At 42.7% G+C, this 20,997-nt stretch overlaps 1 protein-coding gene across 2 annotated transcripts in view; it reads right to left on the bottom strand.

Moving 5' to 3' along the window:
* EPB41L1 (erythrocyte membrane protein band 4.1 like 1) overlaps positions 1 to 7,211 on the bottom strand; it is a 197,215-nt gene extending 190,004 nt beyond the window's left edge. For both annotated transcript variants that reach the window (XM_044440309.1, XM_044440308.1), the window contains exon 1: positions 7,083 to 7,211. The gene's annotated coding sequence lies outside the window, so the exon portion shown is untranslated. The remainder of the gene's footprint in view (positions 1 to 7,082) is intronic.
* Between the last annotated feature and the right edge of the window lie 13,786 nt (positions 7,212 to 20,997).

Here is a 20,997-nt window from a genome sequence, read left to right as displayed (position 1 = left end):
AAACTGGTCATCTTCAAGAGGCATTCAAAAGGTGCCTGCTTCACCAATGCAAATGGAAAAGGACAGATACTTTTATCAGTGCCTCTGCAGAGGAAAAACCTATGATTAGACCTAGCATACACAGAGCTAACAAACTTTTCTTGTGAACATTGCAAATGTTCCAAAGGACATATTTTATATGCAGAGCATACATATCATACTAGATACTTTCCCACAGGTAACAAAATATTAACACTCTTGCACAAAGCAAAATTATACAGCTAAAGAGACTTACAAGCATCCCAAGAAGGGAAATGAGATTGCCAAACCCATACCTTTAGTACCAGTCTTCTCACCTTGCAAAGAACAACAACATATAAATAAGTAAACAAATCATGAGAAGTTTTCTAAACTGGAATGAACTCTCCAACTGACCTTTGTTTTACAGGGGGGAAATGTACACAAAACATCTCTCTTGGCAATAGTTCAAACAGACAAAGTTGGCAAAGCTCAGTTTTAAGAGTAAAAATCTAGTTCCTTGCAAATCAATGATGTGAAAGTCACCTCTTTCATTAGGGAAAACCTTGGAATGCAACTCTGTGCCCTGGAAAACACAGAGGTCAATAAAAAGACAAACAAATAGAACACCAATGTTCTTCAACAAGGGAAACAAACACACACGTAGGTTCACATCTCTTAGAGCCAGGAGTTAATCAGTCACTGAGCTGTGCAGCACAGTACAAAAACCGGTCTAGAGTCTCGCAGTGTCAACCTGCACCTTCCTCAAGATGCATATGCTCCCACTGCAGCAGTAATGATCACAAATGTTTCAACTCTATTTATAGAAAATGTCTGATTTAATGCCTCTGTTACTACCCAAAGTTGCTGTTAGAGCAATAAACACAACACAGAGATTGCAAACCGAACAGAGAAATATTTCACTGCCTTCAGTGGCTGTGGTGACAGAGGGGGCACAAGGGAGGTACACGCAGGGCACAAAAGATAAGTAGTCAGGGCAAAGGAAGCATCAGTAATGCTTATAGCAGTAGCTGACACTCCTCATGCAGCTCCGCGCCAGCAGAAGCCACATCTACTATCAAAGCGTCTATCATTCTTGTGAGCAGAGAGGAGAAAGGAGGGTGCATCCATTGCAAAGGTTGGACAGATGTGCAATGCACCCCAATACAGAAAAAAATCCCTATGAAGCATTCCTGTGAAAGGGAGGGCAGTGTCAGAGACAAGCAGTAGGTTTGCCCTCTGTGCATGAGAGCCCTTTGCATACTCGGGGACCCCACTGGGCCAGGGATCAATCCTATTCCCTACCACCCACACACAGTGATCCCAGCCATTGAGAATTAACCCTGCCCCTCAGCTCTACAGATGAGGAGTGGGCAGGCTTCAGGCCTGAGAGATCCATATTTTTGTGTGCTATGGTTTTATTTTACTTTTACACAAAATTTTCAGATCTACCTAGAGATGTCGATACAAGGAAAACTTCAGCCAAATTCCACCTTGAAGATTATTCTGCTTTGGTTATCAGATTGAAATCTACATACAATCTATTTTACATTGCCACGTGAAAAGGTACGTATGTGTATTTTTGTGCATCTGTTACTGAATGTACATATGTGAAATATACGTATCCTTTTCCCATAAATGAAAGTGTGCTTGTGAATACTGTCTTAAAACTTTCTTTTTGCCGCATGCATGTTTCAAATGAACATAATCCATTAAAAACTTTTTCTCTTTTTTGGCCTGTAATCACATTGCAAGCAGACAGGCTTCAATCACAGCCTATGCTTGAGTCCCTCTTTAGCTCAGGAGGTACAAATTCAATAAATCCTGATCAAGCACTAACCACAACTAATTTCTCTTATATGCCTAGAAGATCCAGACACAAAATGGTGGCTCACAGGCCAGAAGACATGATCTACTACATCTGATGAATCATCTGTTGTTACATGCTGTTATGGTAATCCTATGAATGAATGACTTTCCAGAATGTCCTGCCTTTGGCAGCCCTAACCAGCTCTTTTAAACTCAAGGTTGTGGCTTCCTTTCTAAAATAGATCCATCTCATGTTTGTTCCTTCTTCTGCCTTCAGCTTTCCCTAGCACAATTGTCTTCTCCGATGAATCTTGTTTTCTTGTGTTGTGCCTCACGAGGTATGACAGCTTCGGTTGCATTGTTTTTGCTTTCAGAGAAAGTTTTGGCTTGATTTGATCTAGGATCCACTTGTTTGTCCATCCAGGGTATTTGCAAAGTTCTCCTCCAGCACATGTTTCAACTGCATCAAATTTCTTCCTGTCCGCTTTCTTCACTGTCCAGCTTTCACACACAGGCATAATGATCAAGAATAAAATATCATGGATATTCTTGGCCTTGGGATCTAGTGAAACATTCTTATATCCAATGATCTTTTCTAGTTACTTCATTGCTGCATTTCCAAATCTCAGTTCTAATTTCTTGGCTGCAATCTGGTTTTGAATTGATGTGTGAGCAAAGGTGTGCAAAATCTTTCATAAAGTCAACTTCTTTACTGTTGACAAGGAAGTTATATAATTCTTCTGTAATCATGTTTTTGTTTTTGTAATGTTCATTTGCAGTCCTGCTTTTACATTTTCTTCTTTTGCTTTCATGAGAATTTCAGTTCATTGCTGCTTTCTGCCTGTCATACAGTAGCATCTGCATATCTTACATTATTGATGTACCTTTGCCAATTTTCAATCCTTTCTCTGACCCTAATCCAGCTTTGTGTACAGACTGAACAAACTGGAAGGTAAAATACACCCTTGTCTGACACTTTTCCCTATAGAAAGTAATTCTGTTTCTCCATATTCTGTCTTCACAATAGCTTCTTGTCTGTGATACAGTTTATGCATTAGGACAATCAATGAGGCACAGCCATTTCTTTCAGGACCATCCATAGCTTTTTGTGACCCACACAGTCTAGACATCTGAGGAAGCAAGTCATAAAGAATAAAGCAAATCCATGTGCTTAGTCTACACAGAAGCTGCAGTAGGGCATTGAGCTCCAGAATGCATGTGCACATTTAGCAGTGGACACATGGTTGTTAACAGCTCATGTTCTAGTCAGTCTTCCTTTCCTCTACAAAAGCTTCCCAGAATTCTTGAGATAAGTTAACAGCCACCAATGGGGTGGGAGGTTAAGAAAGAAAGAAAGCCAGCAAGTCCTCAAAGGCCAAAACATCCTTAACAGAGCAACACAAAAATATAAATAGCAATTACAAGATTGCAAAGTGTAGCACATATGATCTGAACTAATTTAAGTACAATCCTATAAACAGTTCTGTTGAACTAAATCGGGCTTCCTTTGAGAAAGGTATTAGATTGCACTGCTTGTAACACGTAATATCGTACAAATGCAGTGAAGAAAGTTTCTTTGCCAAGTGACTTGCAATGAGCAGGCTTCCCAAAATTGATTGTTCCATTGGCCCATCTCATTTATGATTATTATAATTTGTGGAGGGAAATCAAGCAAAAAACACAGCAATGACAGCAACCTTCACATGTTTGGCTCCTACAGGTGGCCAAGTATCAAAGAGATCCCATCATCATGCTGTATTTTACACAGTGGAAGGCAGGGAAACCAGTTTGCCAGAACCTGTTCTAAAGTGACCCAGTGATGGGATGTCACTTATTTTCTAAAGAAATGAACTAAAATCCATCAGTGCTAAAAAGAAAACAGTTAAAGACATCTGGATCGAAGATATTTGGCTACTGCAGTCAAGTAAACTGTGAAAGCCACATTGGTAGAAAGCTTGAAAGAAAATGAGTTTGACTAGGAAGATTAAAGATATGATAGAGCAATATAGAGCAATATAGCAGTGGAACCAGTTGCCTAGAGAGGTGATGGGCTTTCCCACAGTAGAGACATTCAAGGAGAAACTGGGCAGTCATTTGAGTGGGAGGGTGTAACCTGGTGTCCTGCAACAGCAGGGGATTGGACTCGATGGCCTTCATGGCCCCTTCCAACTCTACTATTCTATGATAGATTCAGGTGACCTCATAAGCTACCTTTAATTCTCAACTTGTATGACCTGCTGCTAGAGAAGGCACTATGTTGTCTGCTTTAAACTTTCACAGAGAATGAAGTTACATGACAAGTGAAAATATGTGAAACACTCTGCTTAAAAATGCCACAAGACATTACTTATGCACACCCCCACACCTCCCCACACACTCAATTTTCATGAAAATTATTTTTCTGAAAATCAGCTATTACTAGGCATTAGGAGAAGAACTTCAATTCAAGGTTAACACCAATGGTGGATTGCTCACCACCACCATTTCAAAGCAAGGCCACCACTCCAGTTCTTGCACATTGTCCAGCGTGCCTGAAGCAAAAAGTACAAAATTCAGAGTTATATGGGATGACAGCAAAGCCTAGCTACTTAACTTATTGGTTGATATGTAGCTTTAATTTTACAGGCACTCCTCAGCACCTGAAACAGCATCAATAACATAGATCCTTAAGCACTTAACAGAGAATCAGCAACAGACCAAACATTTATATAGGAGTAATACTTCTACTTGTTCACATTCATTTACAGCAGCATATGGGAGGTGCCATGAACACAGGTGTGGTCTAATTCCAGGCTCACTCTGATCAGAGAAATAGAGGCAAATCCGCTAAAAGTCCAAGGCAAAAATGTTCAGTGAGCTCAAACATACAAGATGGAGCCCCTGGTGTTTCAAATGACAAAATGCAACAGGAGGAAGAGAGTATGCATTATTTATTTATTTATTTATTAGATTTTATCCTGGCCCATAAGCCATAAGGCTAAGCAGTTTGCTAAGCAACTTGCCACAATCTTTCTTCCTGGCAAGTTCCTACAGTGCAGCCCTCAGCGCTCTCTGAGGGTGTTCACAAGGTACACATTTTGTAGAAAGATAAACTGTGTTAGTCCATAGCAGCAAAAATGAGGAGACTGGCATCTTGAAGACTAATGCATGTATTACGGCACAAGCTTTTGTGGGCTACACTGCAGACACATAAAATCATGTCATGATACATGTGTTAGTCTTTAAAATGCAAATAGATTCTCCATTGTTCTTCATGCTTACATAACACTCATTATGTAGCACGTATCACATAACATACGGCAATATTCCAAACAGTATCTCACAAGAGCCATCTGTTTATCCTTTCAATGAATGGCGAGGAAGCTACCACTTCTGCTCTACAATGAGGAGTTTCGATTTGTAATTCTAAAGAAATGAGCATCTCTCATCACAGTGGTAAGATGATCTCCCAGTGTTACTGGGAGAAGCCATCCAAAACACAATCCTAAATGATCTGTCGTGTATAAATCCCACTGTACTTAATGGTCTTCACTGACAGGAAAGTACAAGTAAATTTACTCTGAAGGGTTGCAAATAACCCTTAAGCTCCATTGTGCTCCATGGGGATTTTCTTCTAATAGACCATCTTAGGCGACAGTGTTCCCACTTTACCCAAGTCAGTGGTTCTCTCTCGTGAACTACTGCATCCACTCAGGTAACCCTTCCAAAATGTTGGCACGTTTAAGCCTCATGTTACTACAAAGCGTGACTACATACACCTATTCATTCTTACTACCATCGCAATTACAATAAAACAGGGTTAAATCATGCCTCTTCATAAAAGGTAAGCAAGTCGCTAACCGGAAAATGTATAACCTTAGGGGGAAAACAAGTTTCCAACAGGTGCTGATTAATTCTAGAATGGAGCTGGAAGCCCGTGCAGAGTTCAAGGCTGCCGAGCACACTTGGGCGTGGCCGCCGAGCTGAGATTCCTGGCGTCTCTCGCCTATAGAAAGAAGATTGAACTTCCAATGCCATCTGACCTTGCGAAGGATGCCCTCGCTTCGCAGAACACCTGTCCGGGTGTACAAAAAGGCGGAGAGCAACGCCCTTCGCAGAAAGCGAGACCTTTCAGCACAAGCCTACCCACAACTCCCTCTTTTTTTCGCCTGAAAGGAAACTAGACCAAGTCGGGTGGATCTGGGAAACTAGTTCTCTCGGCTCGCGCGAACTCGATTGAAAGAGACGCATGCAACGCACACACATACACACGTTGCCTTGCTCCGAGCTCCTCCACGGATTAGTAAGACTGTATTTCACGTTACACGGCAGGCTGCTTTAAAACACACACACAACCTGTGCACAGCTCCGCCCCCCTCGCAGGAAAAAAAATGGGCACACACACACGGGGGCAGGAACAGAAGAGTCGCCCTTTGATCGGCTTTCTGAGCCAAAAACGAGCCAACAGCCGCTTGGCCAGCTCGCTTTCTTAACACAAAACGCACTTCGCCACCCGTTCCTAAACCTCCAGGTTTGCAAGCAAGCAAGAATGCCAATCGGAGCGAGGACAAGAGAAGGCATCAGCCCGAAGGAGGAGGAGGAGGAAAAACTTGGGGAAACCTTAAAGGTAGACTGCTTTTATTTTCATTTGTGAAGGCGAAGAAGATCAACAGGGCACGGCCACTACACCTGAATGCCTGGCTCGGATTCTCTTCCTCCCCGCCCGCTTCTAGCACGCAGCAGCAAAGGCAGGCAGGAGACGGGAGGGCGCGGGGGAAGGCGCTGATTCGTCGTAAGGGGAAAGAAAGGAACACACCCCTCTCTTGCGCGAGGGAGGAAGATGGGGGCGCTGCACACGCGAAAAGGCGGCGTGGGATGAGGACCGAGAGGAATGCAAGCCGAGCATATGACAAATGAAAGAAAATGTCACCTGGACACGGTCGCCAGCGAGAGCGGCACGGCGAGGGAGGCGCAGGCAGAAGTCCGCGGGATCACGCCGGCAGAGGCGCGCGCGCGCCGATCTCCTCCGTCCTCTCCGATCTCCCTCCCTCCTTCTCTCTTTACACCCCCGACCCCCCCCCCCAAGCGCTGAACTCTATAGAGACCTCCACGTGATCTCGCTGCCTGTCTGGCTCCGCATAGCTACAGCCACAGTTGGGGCGTCTACCCGATCGCCCCTGACTCGATCCGGGCGGCAGGCAAGCGGCGAGGCGACGCGAAGGCAAACGGTGCCATCGGAGTAGGTGGAAGGGAAAGGGGAAGGATGCCGGGGATGGGAAATCGTCGCCATGGCTAACCTTTTTTTCCTCCCCCGAGTAATCCGGAGTCAAGGCGTCCAAGTGCCCAAGGAGACGTTCATCTGGCGCGGAGAATCAAGGGCTCCCACAGCCTCCTTGCAAGGCTAACATTAAAAAATGCGGGTCGAAAAATAGATGGGAGGCGGGAATGAAAGCGACCGCTTGCTCCCCCGCTGTTTTCTTCGCTCTCCAGCAGCAAGAAAAATGAATCGGGCTGTCTCGGAAAGCGGCAGCGGGGGGGAGGGGGAATATAATGCAAGGCAGCTGCAGCGGGAGGCTGGAATGAGCGAGCTGGAAAGCGGGAGGGCAGGGATCTCAGCGAGGGAGGCACGTCATGAGCAATTGAACCAGCCTCTTAGGGAAAGGGGGTGGGGAGGGGAAAGGGAGACTTATCTGTGAAAAGAAGCAGCCTTTGCACGGGGTACAGCCGGCAGCATCCGCGGCCGTCCCGTCGCCGTGCCCTCTCCCCCCCCCCTTCCCCAGCGGCGGAGAACCCCTCCTAAAGGGGATGCAGGCGACCTCGGGGGAGGGCGGTCTCGAACTTGCAGCGCACCTGTGTAAAAGGCATCCGGCGCAGCTGGCCGCTCAGGTTGTCCTCTCATGCATCTCAGGTGTTTAAAGCAAGAAAGCAGCGACAGTTCAAAGGGGTTTATAATCCGATTCCGGGCTAACTCTGTCTGCTTCCAGCCTCTCTGCCACTCAGAGAGATGCAAGGACGCTAACCCCACCCCTAACAGCTCCCTTCTCATTGTTCCATAAACCAAGGTAAGCGCACCGGGCACGCCCAAAAATCACACACTCGTCTCAGTGACTGGCTGGTAAGGTCACTGTGATGCGTTGCCGAATAACTGTCAAGCACCGGTTGCATGCATACCCCATTTTTCAGTCCCTTGCAGTGCTTTGTGTCCCAAGCTGAAACAGATTTCATTTGCAACATATTTTTACTTTTGAATGAGCCAGATTTTTTTTAAGGCTTCCAACTTTAAAACAAACAAACAGAGTAGATGTTTGTGTGATGCCATTTTACACACATTAAGCAAGTGAAAAGCTATTTACGAAATCTTTTCCCACCCAGCAAGACTGGATGGGATTTGCACTGCCATCTTTTTCACATCTGCCATCACTTCCACTTTTGGATGACACAGCCACATAGGGCTGTGCAAGCAACACTGACTAACAGAAAGCAAGATGAACCAATAGCAAGAGGCAGTGACTACTAAGGGTGCAACCCCATCCAAGTTTTAAGAGCAAGAAAAAGAATTATTACATTCCCCAGACAGCCATTGCAGGGTACCAAAACATAGTGAACGTTATGAGACTTTTCTCTTTATAAGCATGCACAGAATTGTGCCCTAAATTTACTACTATTCTACCTTTCGGGAGAGGCAGAACAATCCCGTACTCAAACTATATGGGGCTAGAGATACACCAGCAAAATGACTGGGGCAGGGGAAAACTCTACACAAAACATAATCAAAACACTCCTCTCTGGAAACACTACTAAATCCCACCACAGTTGGGGACCTGGCTGACCATGGCAAACACATCCAGGGACAGAGTGGCAGCCAATTCATGCAGGCCAAGTGTGTCCTCCCCATGCCCAAGAAACAGCAGGTGCAGTCAAGGATGCCCTGCGGTGCTGTCTGTTCATGCACACTCTTGAGGTTTCTGGTTCTAATCCTCCCCATGGGCAGGACAGTTTATCTTTCCCCACCTTCAGTGGAAGGAAAAAACCCTGGCAGCTGTCCCATGTAAAGGATTTCCATGTACAGTCTGCAAAGCAGAAACGCAGTCCGTTTCCATATGGGAATTGTTTTCTCTTTTCCTGTCTCCACAATATCCTGGTAGCCATAATTATTGAGATGGGGTGGTTGGTACCATTGCAAGAACAAAGGCATGGGAGTCCCCAGAGGCTCTTCAATACTTCCAGATAGTGGTATAATAGTATATTTTTACATGCAGGTGTTCATGACAGTCCCTATAGTAATTCCCTGTCGCTGAAAAGGTGCTGTGCTGATTTATATCAACAAGCCAGCTCTTTCAGGAGCTGATCTTTTGTAAAGCTGTTGGATCTTAATTATCCACCCAAGACCAAATCAGCCCCTGGCACACTACTTTTCAACAGGGACAACTCACAGCTGTTGTTGCTACGAAAATTAAGACTGCTCATCACCATGGTGGCTGTGAGTATTTCAGCTAAACTGAGAGACCCCTTCCAAACTGTGGTTCCACTGTTTGGCTGCTCTAGGGGAAAATAAGCAAAAGTGTCCCATGCTGGGAAGATGCAGGGGAACAGAGGGGGCAGAGGAGGAAACAAGCAAAACGTATACAGTTCTCAAGCATCAGTTCTCTTGTGGGTGGGCAATGGGGCTTATCTACATGTTAGGATGAGTGCTCCTCTGTAGGGGGAACACTGCTTTCTGAGTGGGGGAAGGGGGAGTGTGAAGAGCAATAGAGTTCAGACAAGACCTTCTATTCACAAATGGCAACGGGTTAGGCAAGAAATGGAGGGCAGTAGCAGGAACATGTAGCATGATTCCTCTCTTCCCTTGTTTATCTGTGTGGAATGATGTCCTGGTATTCTCAACTGCTGGAGTGGAGTATTGTGTGTCTGAAGTCCCAAGGTGAAGCATTGTTATTACATTCCATCAAAATCTCTTCATCTTAAGGTGACCTTATGAATGAATACTTCAAAATATCTTGTCCTTCACAGCCTCCCTAAGCTGCTGCCAATGCAAGGCTCTAGCTTCTTTTTATGGAATCCTGGCATCGCATAGGTGGTTGTGCTCTTTGTTTGCCTTTGACTTTCCTTAGCATTATTGTCTTCTCTAGTGAGGCTTGCCTTTTCATGATGTTCCCAAAATGCACAGCCCCAGTTTCATCAAGGAGAAGAACCTGTTAGGCACCTAAGCAGATACATGTTAGTGATGTACTCAGTATCCTGTGTGTGCCATTATCATGCCCTCCTCATCTGGTGCATGATTGTTCCCTATTGTACGTTCATGGATGAAGAATGGTGTATGTTCCAATGTACACCTGTTGTGACAATGGTGCATGCGGCATTCAAGTAGTATAGCAAGTCTTCTGCCAAATCCTGTAGCCCCTCAGCAGCAGTTCTTCAATTACAGGATCACACCCAAAGGTTAACAAAAGTGTTGTTCACATTTTACGTTAAAGTTACTTTTCTGTGATACAGCTACATTCAATCACTCATGAAATTAAATGAATCCTAAAAGGCCAAAGGGCAAGGCATTTGTGAACAGAAATGCATGGATTTAAATGCACAAGAGTGAAAATGGCTTTCACTGTGATTTCGTATGCTGAATTGGAAATGGGTACAAATACTATTTGCATGTATTGCTTGCAGGTTTGGGTGTTAAAAGGAACAATGCCTTTTGATGTAGGTATTGCTGCTACTGTGCATGCATGGGTGTGTGTGGGAGAGAGAATCAAAACAGCCCAGTGCTCCTCTAGAATTTAATTTTATAACTATATAGGAATAATTTGCAGAGCTTGAATTTCATATAACTATATGGGCACAAGCAAACATAATGTTTTAAAGATTCAATGCTAAAACAGCAACCAAAAAAAAAAGAAAGAAAGAAAAGCTAGCCGTGCAAATGCAGCATGAATTTCATGTAATATATTTGTCAATTGATATGCAAATATGATGTCTCTATTTTGCCTTTGGCCTCAGGCTCCTGATGAGCTGCCAGTATGGTAACAGGTGTTCTAAGTCAGTGCCACTTCTTCAATGATTATCATTAGTGATAGAGTGCACTTGCCTTTAATATAAAGGACAAGGGGCAGGAAGCTTCTAGGGTAAGATCTAGAATTTGGAAGATTGTGGCTTTTCCTGTCATTGCAGCATTTGGGTGGGTGACAGAGGCCCCCACCCACCACCCCATCACACACTCACACAAACCCGGTGGAGCCAGTGTGGAAGGATTCATATATTCACTCGAATGGATCCTCAACATATTTGGCTTCTAGTGACACATTAAGACCTCAGTGTGCTATGTATTATGTCTGTGAAACAAGTCCTTTAGCCAAATGATCTTTGGTATTAGATTGGGTTCATAAGCTCTGATTTACCAACCAGGGATGCAAAGCACAGTTTCATCCTGATTTGCAAGCCAGGATTATATTTGGACTCTCAACCATGGTTGTCCAGTTCATATATAATGGGCTTGTTTGTTTGTTTGATAGATAGATATATGCTTTGCATTATGTGCAAAAGAGAGGAGGAAGGAACAGATAGGGCATGATGCATATTTTCAGTCCAATATTAACCACAATTTATTACATCAAGAGAGTTAAATAAACACTCATCGTTAAGTTTTTAAGTATACATTTGCATTTCAAGGACACCATTATGTATGAAAGGTACTTCCAAATATGTAAAATGTGGTAGTGCCTCTTTGCATATGCATGTGTCATACAGTGGATCACCCAGAAAGCTTCAGTGCGATAAATAAATAAATATAGGCATGCGACGAATGGGTACGGTTTGGATCTGAACCAGGTAAGCCCTGCATAATGTACAAAATGTCCCAAAGCCTTTAAATGATTAACTAGCCTAGAAAAAAAATACTACAGTATCTCAAAGTTTCTTTTGGATAAAAGACAAAGCCTAGGTATATTTTGGAACATCTTTGGGCAGAGGGATCCTGTGGCCATTCAACAGCACCTAGAGGGCCATAGGATCATTTGGATTCTATGGGAGAGTGCAGAGGCCTCTGTGCTGTTCCTGCTATGCATAGGATGCCCCATAACCCTCCAGCTTTGGAGACTTGTAGACATCTCCTTTGGATCTCCATCTTCTACATACAAAGTCTTCTAACTCCCAAGCATGTCCCAGCCAGCCTTAATCTATTTCTTGAGTAAAAACAGATCGCTGATGGCAACACAATGATACAGAATCCCCTTTCATGAAGGCCATTGCTTATTAAAAGACAATTTAAAACCCACATTTAAATGTCATTAATGAGCTGATTAAAAATAACTATTACCCACTTTGTCTAATTTTTATCTTGTATGGAGAGGAATCTACATTAAAAGTGGGCTAGAATAATTTTACTTGTAATTTTAATTTTACTTAATTTTAATAGTATTTCAATTCATGTGCTATGATGAAGGGAGAAATTCAGTACAAGAGCAGGAAGGAGGCTGTGTCAAGTAGTCCCAATCAATCAGCATCACACTGTAATATAGGCTGCAGGTGTCTATGCTTTGGGTGTGGCGATGTTATGCCATGACATTTGGGGGTGGGTCCTACTGAGTGCGGTCCCATTTCTGCTCATAGGATGAATTCATGCATTGAAATGCATGATTAGGGCAACACAGACAGAGTGATAGTAATGCATGAATGAAGCAATAATTAATATTGATCTATTAATGTTTTCCACAGCGCTATGCAAATTTCATATCCAGGTAGATAAATGTTTGGCACTTAATCTAAGAAGGATCCACCTCCTTTGGATAAAAGATCGCTATGCTGTTTCAAAAAGATAACATGGGTATGGGGAATCATTTATCTATCTAAAGCAAATCACTGTGGATTCTGCTTCCAGCACCGCATCAATACAGCCATCTGTGCATGTTCGAAATAAATGTATTGCATAGTGGCTCCCTTTAGTGGCCGTGATTGTATGCCAGCTTTTTGTCAGTAAAGAGTTCAGGGGTGAAGAGGAAAAGGATGAATTACATGAGAATAATTCAAACATTTCCTGTATAGAAGGCTGTGTCAAGAAAAATGTCTTCAGTCACTCCAAATACATAAAAGGTGATACAACAACAGGTGGCAGTATTCAGTTTCATCCTAGCTAGCCCTGGAGAGACATTGAAAAGAGAAGGGCCACATTTGTCTCTGAATCTTCAAAGGAAACAGTTCTCATAAAGTAACAATGGTGATACGTACACGTTCCACTGGTGCAGAGTTCTGGCATTCAGCACCACATGCAAATTGGCTCACACCTGGCTGTGTGTGCTGTACCACGCTGTGCTTGTATTTCCTCCCCTTCAGGGCTAATAGCAGCTTTGAGTGGCGGGGTGGGCAGAGAGGTGAAATTTAGATCAGAATAACAGCATGGGGCAGGAAAGATGAAACACCCACATTCCTCCGGCATCCATCCTCCAGTCAAAGTCAGACCCCCCTGTAATGTTTTAATGTAGGAAAAGGCACATTCGGATACCTGAACGTGACTCTTACACGGAAACCAGGGGAGCAACCCTATGCCTCACATGGCATTTCTTCACATAGGACATAGTTAAATGAAGTGCAGTGATGGCCACCAACCTGGATGGCTTTAAAGGATTAGACAAAGCCATGGAGAATAATGCTCCATGGCTACTAGGCATGATAGATGGATATTACCTCCAGTACCAAGAGCTGAATGCCTCCAGTTATTGGAGAAGGAGAGCAGAAAGGTGCTAATACATCATGTGCTATTTGTGGGTCTCTCAAAGGCATTCCATTGTGTGCATAGATTGCTGGACTAGGCAGTCCTCTGGTCTGTTTCAGCATGTTTTTCTAAGAACATAAGCCATGCTGAATCAGACCAAAGGTCTATCTCATCCAGCACTCTATACACATGGTGGCAAACCAGCTGCCCACAGGATCACAAGCAGAATTGGTGCAAGACCACCCACCAAGCTCCTCAGCAACTGGTGTATGCAGGCATGCCACCTCTGGTAAAGGATGTAGCACATGGCCATTGATAGCCTCCTTTTCCATGCATCTTTCCTATCCTAGTTTAAAGCCACCCAGATTGGCGGCCATCACCAATTCCTGCAGCAGTGAATTCCATAGTTTTAACTATATGCTGTTTGAAGAAGTATTTCCTTTTACCTGTCCTAAACCTCTTACCAATCAGCTTCATCCAATCCTGGGTTGAGTGTTCTCCACACCATTCATTATTTTAAGCGCTTCTATCATGTCTACCCTTATTCAGTTTCTCAATTTCTTTAATTGCATTTTCTGGGAATACTTAATTGTTTCTCAGACATTTGCAGAATTAACACACCAACAGATGTCCCAAAGTTTATTGCTCCCACACTGGATTTCCCAGGAAACCAGCAGACATCAGAAATGCTGCTGCAGAGCTCCAACTCAGCTCTTTGATTCTTTCTGAACCTTCTTCCAAAGACAACTAGCTTCTTCACAGACGGCTTTATGACCTCTTCCCCAAGAAGGGAGGGTGAGAAAAGAAGGTAAACTCTGATTCTCAGATGTCTCACTCCTTCCAGAAAAGCACATCCAGGCTGTCAGAGACATCTCCGCAGCAAATCCAGACCATTTGACCACTCTTCCAGAGTTACTGTCTCCAGTGTTCTAATTGCATCCATTAATTTCTCCGGGTAAATTTCAGTCTTACAACTAGGCATTACAGGTCTGTTAGGAATCCTCTAAAGATCACCCCCCCCAACTCACCCCCATCTTATAGTACTTTAATTGCTGTGGAAAGTACCCACATAGCATTGTGTTCCCATGAGAAACACAATTGCTCCATAAATTGTAGTCGCTGAGCTGCTTGCATTGAAAATTGAGAGAAAGTGGGAAGAGCTGGAGCACATCAATAAGCATTTGGTGACCTACCACAGCCCCGTCAAAAGCACAAATGCCTGTGGAAGAGACAGCAGAGGAGAGAGGACACTGTATGGTTTCTCTTCTTGAAATGTGCTGAGGGATGCTTCTCCAGTTAAATGCAAGTGTCCACTAATGCACCCACCCACAGATAACCTTAGATGTACAAACCTGACAATAAAAGGATAGCCAGGGTTTTGCTTGTTGTGTTTGGTACTTTAATAAGCCTTAAGCAGAGATCTCGTGGGCTAAGAAGATTCAGGAGTCTTTTTCCTCACTAAGCCAACAGCTCAGTGAATAAACTCTAGCTAGTCATTTTGCTTCTGTGATACTCAGTGAAAGTTAACTGGGGTAAATGAACAGGTAGTAGAAAGCTCTTCAGAAAGCAAAATCATACTTTAGAGCAGAGCATTAGGGGTGAAATTGACATGTTGTACATGAAATGTTCATTGATCCCAGAAACTCTGCCGTTCCAGTGGGTTACTAAAAAGTCTTGCATGATATTGCTGTGCACCATAAAATGCCATAATGCTCTATCTGAAAGCACTGAATGAAGTGGTGCTTAGCTGAATTGGGAAAGCACTTCATGAAGGACAATGCGGATTTATAGTGCTCAATGTACATGATGGGGCTGTATTAACATATGTCCTGACTTTTAAAGCCATCATCATAATTCAGAGCTGGATTAACCATCGGATTGAGTATGCAACCAAGTGTGGCACTCGCCTTGATGAATTTGTCTAATACAACTTCTGTCTTCTTCCTTTTAGCAGTCCTCGGGGAACAGAAAATTATGGTCATTTCTAGTGAGAAGAACAGTTGCTTTGTACTCAGCAGTGGAAAAATATAATTTTCCAGGAGCTTGCTCAAAATTTGCATGCTTAGATTGCAGTATCTTTCTAGTGTGACATGAGTATTCTAGGAGAGGTTAACATGGATGGTTTTCAGAAAGTTGTTTAGAACATGGCCATGTGCTTTTACACTCTGTCTAGGCCCAGATCTGGAGTAAGGGTTTCTTGCAAAGCTGTTTCAAGCTCTGTAATTAATTTTATCAACTATCACACCCATCCTGTGCACAAAATCATAACCCTTAATTTAAATGTGTTAAATGCAACTTGCATTATGTAACAACCTAGGCTGGTCTGATGTTTAGCAACAATGTGTAGGCAATGCAGGCCAAATGTCAAGAGCTGGTGCTATTTATGGGTTGAATCCAATCTGCAGAAGATCAGGAGTTTTTCTAGTAGTTACCATAGGAGAAAAATAATGTGTGCACTCTATAAAGAGACACACAATCCCTAAAACTCATTGCGTACTGAAATGTGGAAACAGGCTATGACCTTAACTCTGACCTCTCTCTACCAGCATGTGAGTTTTGAATTGTACCCAGACACATGCTGCATTCTTGCTGCTGATTTAATACCAATCAAATTAACTTTAAGGACTCTTACATTCCATAGGCAGAATATAACATACCCAATAAAGAAATGATACATCTGGGGAGGGGTTATATTGTCATTCACACAGGAAGTAGCCAGACTACAAATAAAATTGAGAGTAATAATTTTGTCTATTCCAGGTCTGCAGGGCTTTTTGTTAATTTCCTGGATTTTCACCTGGATGAATTTCTCTTCGTAGTATCTGGGCAAGGTATTGGACAAATAAATTATTGCATCATTGCCCTGAGTAACCCATGGAATGTTACTGGTAGGAGAAGGGACGGACAGAGTGCCTTTCATTTGGAACCCTGTTGTTTTCCCAGTACGTTCTTTTTCTTAATCATGGAAAATCTGTTAAGGAGAAAAAGATGGAATAGCTGCACATTGCCTTCTGACTAGTAGGGCTAAGCTCCCATTTAGCAGCACACTCTGTGCACGATTTTAAGAAATTAATTCCTTCAGGGATACACTGGAGGAATGGAACAAATTCAGCCTGACTCAGCATAGTGTGAAGACGAAGTGAAATTTGAGAATTTTTACTTTTCTACTTCTCACTGTGACTGATGACCCCAAGATTCAAGGCTTTTCTGCATACGGGACATAACCTGTTGCTGTACTAAAGCTGCTGCATCTATTTCCTTTGGGGGGGGGGGGGGGTTACAAAGCCCTTCACATGTCATGTTTTTCCATATGGTCCTATACATTCCATTTCACAGTATGAGGTGACACTCTGTTACAGGATGGAATTGCAAAATTACACTAAGCCTGTATAGCAAATCATGGTACCATTAAGGAAATACCGGACTTTCCTCATTCTAAAAGAAAAAAAGAGCAACAAAAATGGTTGAAAAACTCAGGAAAGGCATTGCAAGATGACATCGTGCAAAGGCCCTGCGAAATTCTGTGCATGAGGGATCACAAGCGCACAATAAATGCTTTGTGTAATGAAGCCCTCAACTCTGCAGCCAATGCTGCCCTCTAGGGGTGCCCCTGGATTCATCGCTGTTGCTGGAATCTCAGGTGCCCATGGGAGCCTCAGAGTGCCTTTTACCCCTTGCAACTGGGTCAACCTGCTACAGCCACTCCTGGCCAGGAATAGCCCGGCCACAGTGGCACAGGTACTAATAGGCTCAAGAGTTGAATGTAATGCATCCTCTGTGGGGCTGCCCTTAAGACTGGTCCAAAGCTGGAGCTACCACAGAATGCAGCAGCGCCGTTGTCAGGAGCTGGATTTGGTTGTGGGAACTGCATTCACTGCCTGTTCTCTATTGGGCAAGATTTAATGTGTTGGTACTAGTGTACAAAGCTCTAAACAACAAGACAAAACCTTCTGCCTTACCAACTTGTCATCAGATAATGTGCTCTTGGGGCTTCTGCCTGGTTCTATGGTCTGACTGGTGTCTACTTGGAGAAGAGTTTATACGCAGCTGCACTGGTGTGAAACTCCATGCCCTAGGAAGTCAGGCAGGCACCAACATTGTCTTGATTCCAGCATCTCCTAACGTTATTTCAAGGAGCCTTCTTTGGTTGACAGTCACTGTCTTTGATTGATGCACTGTTTTCAATGTTCTGTTTTGTTTTATCCTTTTTAAAGAGGGGAGAGGGGCTCTTATTGTTTACTGCTGCTGAATCTGTGTAGATGTGGGGTGGCATATAAATGTTGTAAAAGGGCAATAATAATAATGGGAAACTGATGTTACTGTGTGATCCTATAGATCGGTTTAAACTGTAATGGGAAACTTTTACATCTGGTGAGGAAGGTCAAGCTTGCAGGCATATGAAAGTCTTCAGTTCAACCTGATTTTCAGCTCTGGCTGGTGCGTATTTGTACCAGCCTCTATTATTACATGGGAATATGGCCCACAATATAAGACAGGGGAGTCCAACCTTTTGACTTGTCTGGGCCACATTGGAAGAAGAAAAATAGTCTTGGGCCACACATTAAATACACAAAGACGAACAAAAGCTGATGAGTAAAAAGGAAAAAAAGCAAAAAAAAAAAAAAAAAGGCATAATAATCCTAATTATGTGGCATCCTGTTTGGAGAGTCTTTTAAAATTGTCAAGCATGTCCCAAGTTTGTGATCACTAATATAGAAAATGAACATATCTAAGTAATAAAACTTCATTGATTTTTGGGTATTTTTATTATAAAAGTAAAGGAAAAGGGTGCAACATAAATAGTGGGATATTTGACGTTGCATTTGAGAAACTAATGCGTCAATATCGGGTTTGATGGAAATAGTTGCAATTCTCAGTGAGTTCTCAAGGTGCAGCTATTTGGTTCTATTTTTACTCTTAGTGTGTCTCATTCTTAAAAATAGTTGCTCACAAATGTAGGTGCTGCCAAAAAATGAAGACATGAATAAGGTGTGATTGTGAAGTGAGGGATATTTCTCTCTGAGAAGACAGAACCTATAAAAGTTCATGATCAGTTTTTTAAGTTGAATGTCAGATTGCAGCTCTATGCATTCCATTTGAAAATTGGCTGGTAACATATTTGTGTCGACTGAAAATGGAGTCGCAAATATACCAAAATAGTGATTATTTTCCCAGAAATCTTGAAATCTTTTTTCAAATTCTTGTATCAAATCAATAAGCAAGGCTGCATATTTTTTGTAGTCCACAGGACTGTGTTTAGCCAATGTGTCAAAATGCATAAAATTATTTGCAAGGTAGGTTGAAATATTATTGATAATAGCTGCATTTCACTTGCCAAGTCAGCATGAGCACATGTAACATCTGATGGTGTCAATTTGACTGTCTGCGCTTGGAAGATAACATACTGGAAGTCACCCACTGTTGTAAAACTGAAGCCATGCATGGGTACAAATAACATACGTACGTTTATTTTACTTGACATTGCAGCACAACATTGTCGTCTACAAAGTTCACACTTGGGAACTGTGCGATCAAGTTACCAAAAAAAATTGCAAAAAAATATCATAATGTTTTAAGTAAGTTTACGATTTTGTGTTGGGCTGCATTCATAGCCATCCTAGGCCGCATGTGGCCCATGGGCCACAGGTTGGACACCCCTGGTATAAGAGGACAGGAAGGAATGTTACATCAAAGTTCCACCAGAGGCATCATATAGCACAGCTCTACTATACAAGGACATGGGATGGAGCACCTGTACGCTGGACCACCATAAAAGAGTACATTCCTGAGCTACAGGTATAGCACTAGGGGATGAGTTATCCCTTTGTAGTGTCTTGAAAATCTGTATGCAATCAGAATAATAGAGATACAGCTTTAAAATCACATTTTATGATTTTAAAGGTTTAAAATCTATTAAATCACAGCCAGAGTTTAAGATGATAATCACCCTACCAAAAAAAGTTATTATAAGGTATAAAGGTATAGGCAAGCTCAGAAAATATAGAGAATTGTTCAACTATAATCCCTGCAAATCTGAAATAAGGGCAAAGGTAGTCATAGCTATTTAGATTATCATTTTCATACTGGCCAATCCAGTGGTGTTGGGATGGAATACCACAAGGTAATGGTATCAGTTCATGTTCAATATTGCTGTTAAAATTCCAGAATAAATTCAGGTTTCTGGTGAATGTGAGCAGATTCCTTTGGACAAGTCAGTCCCTTTATGTGCACCAAACCTTTGTCAAGAGCATCCCAAATGGGTATGACTAATTCTGTGGCAGATATTCAAACTCAACAGCTCTTTAAAAAAAAAAGTCTTCAAAGAATGATGAACATCCTATTACTTGATAAGGGTTCAAATGAGGACTTACTTCTTGAGCTAACTTATGAATGGAGCCCCAGGATTTCTGGCTGCCACACTAAAATGTGTGATTTAACATTTTAACAAAGAAAAATTGCATAGTATGTTTTGCTCAGTTCTGCTCTCAGTTTGATGCATGCGGCAGGCCGAACCATAGATGGGTTACGCTGTGGCATACAAAGAATACATGTGCACACAATCCTGCCCTGAAATTCAATGAAATGAATTCATCTCCAAGGCTGAGATCCAATACATACTTACATGGGAGTAACTCCCATTGAGCTTAATTATGCTTACTACAGAGTAAATAAGCATAGGTTTGTTCTGTAAAGCATGCTGTACTCGTGATGTGAAATTTCTTATTGTTGAAGTTGAATACATCTTGACATGACGTCCAAGCAACCCTGTTCACAATGACTTCTGGATTTTCCATTAAAATCGGTTGGATTGAGTACGCATGATTGAACTTGGAATCATAGCCAATGTCATTAATTCTAATTAACACAAACTGCATAAAGGAGAGTTAACAAACCAGTCTTGTTTGGCTCCTCTGTTAATTAAACAAAATCTGAACAGCAATCTTCATTCATTTTTATCTAAATGTAAGTCTAATTGCAGAGAGGTCTAGGCCAAAAACATAGCAGAGAATCAATGAGATTCTAATTTCTCACCCAACTTCTCCCTGAGGACTTTTCCACTTAAAGTGCTGCATTCACATGGACAGGAAGGTCTCTGTGAGTGGAACTATACTGTTCCCTTCTGTCTCAGGGGGATGGTCCAAACATTGACTGAGAATCCTCCAATATGACTATACAACATAACCTCAAAGGGAAGAGAGCACAAAGGCACCAGCTGTATCATCTCCCCTCCATCAAAGTTTCAGGACTGGACCATGTGGGAGAGCACACATTTATACACACAGCAACACTCCTTGGTGGCTCCAGTTAAAAAAGAACCAGGTAGCTGGTGATATGAGAAACCTCTGTGTAGAACTAGAAGGGCTGCTGGGGTCAGAGAATCCAATACTTCTTTATGAACCAAGAGATTAGTGCCTGCAATGACCCCCAGACCCATGCTAACTGCAGCACTGTATTTACTCAGCGAGCACTACTACAGAGCCTAATGCCATGCAGCCATGCTATTATCAGCA

This window comes from Varanus komodoensis, unplaced genomic scaffold, assembly GCF_004798865.1.
Source record: "Varanus komodoensis strain SLA01 unplaced genomic scaffold, ASM479886v1 scaffold37, whole genome shotgun sequence".
NCBI lineage: Eukaryota > Metazoa > Chordata > Lepidosauria > Squamata > Varanidae > Varanus > Varanus komodoensis.
The sequence above is the reverse complement of the archived record's forward strand: the minus strand, read 5'-3'. Positions and strand labels throughout refer to the sequence as shown.